Source organism: Calidris pugnax, unplaced genomic scaffold (assembly GCF_001431845.1).
Source record: "Calidris pugnax isolate Ruff unplaced genomic scaffold, ASM143184v1 scaffold58, whole genome shotgun sequence".
In the NCBI taxonomy this organism is placed as follows: Eukaryota; Metazoa; Chordata; class Aves; order Charadriiformes; family Scolopacidae; genus Calidris; species Calidris pugnax.
This window is the reverse complement of record NW_015090868.1, coordinates 6723108-6730305: the sequence shown is the minus strand read 5'-3', so window position 1 is coordinate 6730305 and position 7198 is coordinate 6723108. Positions and strand designations below refer to the sequence as shown.

Below are 7198 nucleotides of genomic sequence, written 5' to 3'. Positions count from 1 at the left end.
CCGGCGCGGCCGGGCCCGCCGCCTCGTCCCTTATCCCCCGGGCGGCGGCGACAGCAGCAACCCCCCCAAACCCCGCTCACCTCCCGGCGGCAACAACGACCACGGCTCTACAGTGCGCGGCTCCCCCCGGCGCCGCCCTATTTAAGCCGAGCACGGCGGGAGCGGCGTGTGCGGCTGCCGGGACCCGCCTCCTCCGCCCTCCCTCCCCACCGGCGGGCGCTAGGGCCCGGCACGCCCCGGCCTTCCCTGCCCGCCTCCTCTCCCCGCCCCTGGGCCACGGCCCGGCCCGGGCGCTCGCCTCACGGGTTCTCGACTCACGGGCGGTCGCCTCAGCGTCCCCAGTCTCACGGTGCCCAGCCTCACGGGTTCTCGCCTCACGGGCGTTCGCCTCAGGGTCCCCCGCCTCACGGGAGCTCGCCTCAGGGCTTCCCGCCTCACGGCTGGTCGCCTCACGGGCGGTCGCCTCAGTGTCCCCCGCCTCAGGGTCCCCAGCCTCACGGGAGCTCGCCTCAGGGCTTCCCGCCTCACGGGCGGTCGCCTCAGGGTCCCCCGCCTCACGGGAGCTCGCCTCGAGGCTTCCCGCCTCACGGCTGGTCGCCTCACGGGTTCCCTCTTCACGGGCGATCGCCTCACGGTCCCCGGCCTGACGGGAGCTCGCCTCAGGGCTTCCCGCCTGACCGGAGCTCACCTCACGGCCTCCTGCCGCCGCCGCCGCCTCACCGTTTGTCAGGGAGTTTGAGGTGCGTCCCGAAAAGGCACCAAGTCGGTGACATCTTGACAGTGGTGGGAGCTGGGTTTGGGTGGCCGCCGGCTTCCATCAGCCCCTTTGATGGGTAAACCATCAACCCACACCTCAAAAATCCTGCCGTGATGCACACTCTGCGTTGCCACAGCTGGCTCCCTGTGGTTCACGGGGGTTATTTGAAGTGTGGACATGAGTTAAGACTACACGCATTCATATATAACATAAATTATCAGAGGAACTTTTATTTTACATAAAGGCAACCAGTCTTTCTTGTCGCTTCAGTTTATAGTGGAGTATACCCATAGGACTTCCTGTAAAATAGAGTTACTAGTAAATTAACAAGCCTTTCATCACTTTTTAGCAGGAAGGAGGAGCGCGCTTGTGAAGCTGTGGATGGTCCCTCACCTGCTCTCGGGTTCCGTTGTGGAGGGGCCCAGAAATGCAAAATAAATGCCTTTCTCAGGAAGGGAAGCAAAAGCCCGTCATCCAGGGGTGCATCGGATGGACCACAGCTGTTGACGGGCACAGAGTCCATAGCACCATGAAAAGTAAGTCCAAATAAAGCACGGGCAGCACAGACATAGGCCACTCTGGTGGCCTGTTGCTCTTGCACCACACATTGTGCTCCTGCAGACACAGCCAGGCTCTGCCCAAGTGGCTTTTTTGCATTACGTGCAGGGTTTTGGGTGAAGGAATCGAGTGATGTAGAAATGTGCTGTCTCAGGCACCGGTGACTTCATGTTTTGTCCTGAGTGCATCTGTCTTCCATCTGCCAGCCACCAAAACTCATTCTGATTTTATCTGCTGTGCTAATTAATCCTTCATTATCACATCTTTCTCCGTAAAGCCCATAAACAACATTATTTTAGCCCTCTGTCAGAAAAAACTTCAGTGAACCCATTTTGCCTTCTCTCTCACTGGAAAGCGGGTTTCCAAAAAGTCTCTTTTGTACATACCTTTTAATGAAATTGCAAAAGCCCCAGCTTAGCAATATTGAAATAGGTATCTCACCAATGCCAGGTATCACCTCTCTACTCCTACTTGACACTCACCAGATTATACATCCAGGGACTATGTTACTCTCTGAAATTGGCTTTTTTTCCAGCTGGTCAACCAAACTACTTAGAAAAACAGATACAGAAAACAGGGAAGTAGGAGCTATACATCAACAAAATTTGTAATGACAATATTAGACTGACGCACACAGGGGAGCTAAGAAACCTGGCTCCTGGGGATCAGCATGGGCTAGGACACTTTAACAACTACATTTGCATTTTAAATTGTATTTGAGATGTCACCAACTCTTTTTTTTTTTTTGTCAATGTACAGGGTGCATGGGCTCTAAACCCATTTCGTTAGGGAAATCTACTCTCATTAAGTTAATCAGATAAATGAAATAAGTAAATAAAGAGATCTGAAAGGAGATTTTGGCTTTCTTGCTTAAAGGGAATTCCCTGTGTTCCAGTCTGTGCCTGGTGCCTCTTGTCCTTTCACTGGGCACTGTTGAGAAGAGTCTGCCTCTGTCTGCCCCCTGAAAATAGGTATTTTTACACACCAACAAGATCCCCCCTACCCTCAAGTTTTCCCTTCTCGAGGGAGAAGGTGATCCTTGGAAAATCAACCAGCTTTCTTGACCCCTCTTCTCCCCAGGACCATTTAGTTAACAGGGCAACTATCCTGTAAATTGATTACCCAAAACAGCGGAGTTCCATTTCAGCGATGTATGGATATTATAGAATTTTCAGCACCAGCATTTGCTTTTCCCGATAATATTGACATGGAAGTACTGTTCTCGTATACATGTATTGGCTATCATTGACCAAACAAATTAAGCATCTGCCAGAAAGAAATATCTCTTAGCTGTGTTCTTTTAATTTTGATTTACAGAGCATGCACACCACTCTGCTGAATCGGGTTATCCCAAGCGTACCATTTGAGAGCCATCCCAAGCGTATCGTTTTTATACAAAACAGACTGCCTAGCCTTCTTACCATACTGTCTCCGCATCTGCTAGCACTTGCAGATGGAATCTCGAGAGAGGGAAAAACAAAGAAATGTTATGTAAATAAGCACTTCAACATGTCTAGCATATATTGCAATTAAAAAACATGAGCTACCGGGGTCCGTGGAGTAGGCATCGTTACTTACGTCTTGTCAACCCTCTTCCCAGTGGGAAATGGAATAATGTTTCTTCTGCATTTGTAACCGTCTCGTACACTTGAGAAAGGGAATGTAAGGAAACGCCTGGAAGAGGGAATGGGGTCGTTCCATGGTGGGGAGGGAGCCAGCAGCTGAGGGCGACAGGAGCTGATGGGTCCAGGCCACCCATGTAGGTGACACCAACTGGTTCTGCTGACAGCTCTTGGCAAGTTGAGGTAACGGGTGAGGTCTGGGGTCCCTACCCAGTGCAGAACAGTAGGGAGCCATGGGAATGGCATGGCCTGTGCCTGAGCTTCAGTGTAGACCCCAGACCCCTGGGCAGGGGTGTGGGTGAGGGTCCCAGCTGAGGCTACTCAAGGCTATCGGATCCTACAGGTGTCCCCAGAGCCCTAGCAGTGACACCAGCGTGCCCCACTCTCACAAATATCTATGGCATCTGTCTGGTTGCGTGTCACCTGGGGTAGTCCTGCCACACATGGGAACCTAAGTTTCTTTGTAGTTACATACTTTGCTCTGGTGAGACCCCACCTGAAGCACTGCATCCAGCTCTGGAGTCCTCAGCATAGGAAGGACATGGACCTGTTAGAAAGAGTCCAGAGGAGGCCATGAAGATGCTCAGAGGGCTGGAGCAGCTCTGCTGTGAGGACAGGCTGAGAGATCTGGAGGGGTTCAGCCTAGAGAAGTGTCCAGGGAGACCTTGGAGCCTAAAAGAGCCTAAGACCTTAGAGTCTTCCAGCCCCTAAAGGGGCTCCAGGAGAGATGGGAAGGGACTCTGGATCAGGGAGGGGAGCCACAGCACGAGGGTGAATGGTTTTAAACTGAAAGAGGGGAGATTTAGACTAGATATTAAGAAGAAATTCTTTGCTGTGAGGGTGGTGAGAGCCTGGCCTAGGTTGCCCAGAGAAGCTGTGGTTGCCCCATCCCTGGAGGTGTCCAAGGCCAGGCTGGATGGAGCTTTGAGCAACCTGGTCTGATGGGAGGTGTCCCTGCCCAAGGCAGCGGGGGGGAACTGGATGATCTTTAAGGTCCCTTCCAACCCAAACCATTCTGTGATACTATGGCATGACAGCTAGAGCTGGGAGAAAAAGATACTGTGTGAGGAAGGGACTAGAATAAGATCTAGGCTTGCAACAGATGACTGGTTTGTTTAGGACAAGTCTGGTTACTTCTATGCCTTTTTTTTTTTCAGATCTATCTCACTGTACAGGTGCATCTTCACCTGAAATGTTCACAGCACATCACATCAGGCATAACGGCAAACATCCCACAGGTAAGAGCCTCCCAGGAGTAAGAAACTCCATCCTAGGCCAAGAGAGAAAGATATATTTGGGGTGGATTCCTGAAGACTGTAGTAATCTGTCTTCCTTACACATGAATGAAGGCAAAGGCAAACACACTGGTGTCAAAAACGAGCTGTACTGGAAGGTGAAGGTCTGCGCAGGGCCAGCCTATGCTATGTCTAAGGGCCACTTGCTGTGTTACCTTAAGTAGTTCTTCAGCTTAGAAAGACAGAGGTCGTGACTTTCATGAAATATAGGCACTCTAAACTTTGAGACATCTAGCCAGAAAAATAAAGTGCTCATGAAATCTCTGTATAAAAGCACAGAAAAAAGTCATTTGCAAAACCTCTATTGCAGGCCAGAAAAGAGCCATGATATACATATCCATACATACAGAAATATTTTTCAGGAAAAAAATAGAAACAAAACTAGAAAGCCAACTTAAATAGCAAATGTATGTTTTCAAACATGTAGTTACTTCTTTGGGTTTTTAGGGTTTTGTGGATTTTTTAAATGCAGAAAGGATTTTTCAGCTATGCCTGCCATTCCTTAGACTTTCTGTTACTGTCTTTGTTTATCAAATATTTCTCCTCCTCCTGCCCCCTACCCCCTTGAAGATCAATGCATGGCTTATGGTTTGGCATATTCTGATGACCAGCAGCTGTATGAACTGACAAAGCCCCCGTTTAGTTCACACTCAGCACACAGGAACTGCCCTTCCCGCAGCCCTGGGGTGTCAGTTTGAAGCCCAGAAGGTATGAAGGAGATCAAGGAGTCCTATGGAAATAATGTATTGTAAGAAGAAGTAAGAAGAAGCCAGCCTGGCCATAACTGATGCGGCTTGCTTAGGTCAACCTAATGAAAATGTTATTTCCTCGAGTGAGGAGGCACCTGTATAATGACATGGAACTGGAATAAAGCAGCAACAGCATAAATCAGCAATAAATTAAATTGTGCTCAAGGCAGTTCGTTTGCCACCGGTCCTTTTTCTTTCTCTCTGAACTTTGGTTCTCGGGCTGCATTTCCCACCCCCTGCCCCTTTCTCCTCCAAGCTCTACACATGTGCAAGTTTACTACTTGCTTCATCCAAACGATCAACATAAAGCTTTTCCAACTTTAAGTAAAACCACAATCAGGAGGAGGATGTTCTGCTGGTTGTTTCCGCCAGCGCAATACGAACAAGCCAACTTCTCCACTTTGCCTCTTCTAAAATATTTTCCCCAATCACCCCAATCTCTGTGTATCTCTCTTTTTGAAGGTCAAGGATGTCTCACAAAATAGATAAAGTTTACACACTTTACTTCTAAAGTCTACTTGAGAACAGGAGCTGCAATGTATAAAGCTATTTTACAGAAATATATAAACCGACAATAATGCTCCACCTGCTCAAGTGAATATTAAGTAAAATATTACACGGAGATAATCAGAGCAAGAAAGCTCAGGAGTTAAATATTTATTGTGTTTAAACTCCAGCTAAGAAACAAAGTGTCTGTGTCAGAAAATAAAACACCGTCTCATCGGCTGGAATGTGTCCTGAGCACAATCATTTCTGGCCAGGGCTGACAGGAGGAGTAAGTTGTTTTATTTGCTGCAGTTTACGGTTCCCCAGAACAGGTTTCACACCAAAACCAAACAGCAGAGCCCTGGCCAGCAGCGACCTTCAAATGCACGGCGTGTTTTCACATTCTTCACATACCCACACCTCCTTACCACCGTTTCCAGCAAGTATTGGTGCACGAGCACAAGTTCAGCCCCAGGAGCCAGCCAGATGTCACGGCGAGGGACATCTGATTTTAAAGGCTATCTCAAGATGTGCGTGCTCACGTGGCCAAACCCGCCAGCTGAAGAGCATCCTCCACCGCTGCAAGGGTTCATTTGGGCTCCTCCAACTCAACATGTGCCTACAGGGGTCAGAAAGGGAAGACAGAAAGGATTAACGAGGACTGAGCCTCAACAAACCTTATTTCTTACAAAAAAATTCTGCATACTGGAACATGTACACCAGGGCAGGGGGGCTGGAACTAGATGACCTTTAAGGTCCCTTCCAACCCAAACCATTCTGTGATTCTATGATTAATTCTGTCATTTGCATTTTCGTATAACACCTACATCACAAGGCTTGAAGCCTGTGTGTGATGGGAGCTCTGCTTGTGAAGGGACGGCCCCGCATCTCACCTGCCCGAGCCCACCAAGTGCCACACGAGGCAAGGCTACAGATGCCAGGCCAAGCTGATGGGCAAGCAGGCCTTGGAGGTTATCAGCTGCCTGGCTTCAGCAGAGGGAGAAGATCCCAAGGAGTCACCCATGTAAGCACAAAAAGAGGCTGAAGTCCAGGCTTCTGGAAAAAAAAACAACAACACAATTCCCACGTGTGGCAAGCCCTGCTCCGGTGTGTGGAAAGGGGGACGAAGAGAGGTTGGTGCTGGTCTCTTCTCACAGGTAATTAGTGACAGAACGAGAGGGAACGGCTTCAAGCTCCAACAGGGTAGGTTTAGATTGAACATTAGGAAGGAATTTTTCACCGAAAGAGTGATAGGGCACTGGAACAGGCTGCCCAGGGAGGGGGTGGAGTCACCATCCCTGGCTGTGTTTAAGGGCCGTTTAGATGCAGTGCTAAGGGACATGGTGTAGGGGAGGACTTTGTAGAGTAGGGGAGATGGTTGGACTCGATGATCCCAAGGGCCTCTTCCAACCTGAATGATTCTATGATTCTATGAAGTGCAGGGAGCTCAGCTTGGCAGCTGGAGTAGGTCAGGCTTCAGTTAATGCTCCTTCTTGGCCACAAAACCTGAGGTTTGCACACTCCTTCACGCTCCGGCGCAGGGCTGTGTTTAGGCAGGGCCAGAGCTAGAGCCAACACACAGGTTAACGCGCTGGGGAAGACCAGCCCTGGGAATGTTTTTAATAAAAGGCTTGTCGGAGGTGGATAGGATCAGCGTGGCCAACATACACCCCCTTGAAGTATTCCACAACAAGGTACGTCAGTAAACTACATCTTCATTTGGGATAAAAG

At 49.5% G+C, this 7198-nt stretch overlaps 1 protein-coding gene across 1 annotated transcript in view; it reads right to left on the bottom strand.

Moving 5' to 3' along the window:
* The window catches only part of ACSL1 (acyl-CoA synthetase long-chain family member 1), a 40669-nt gene extending 40480 nt beyond the window's left edge, over nt 1–189 (bottom strand). The window contains exon 1 of the mRNA XM_014945612.1: nt 81–189. The gene's annotated coding sequence lies outside the window, so the exon portion shown is untranslated. The remainder of the gene's footprint in view (nt 1–80) is intronic.
* Between the last annotated feature and the right edge of the window lie 7009 nt (nt 190–7198).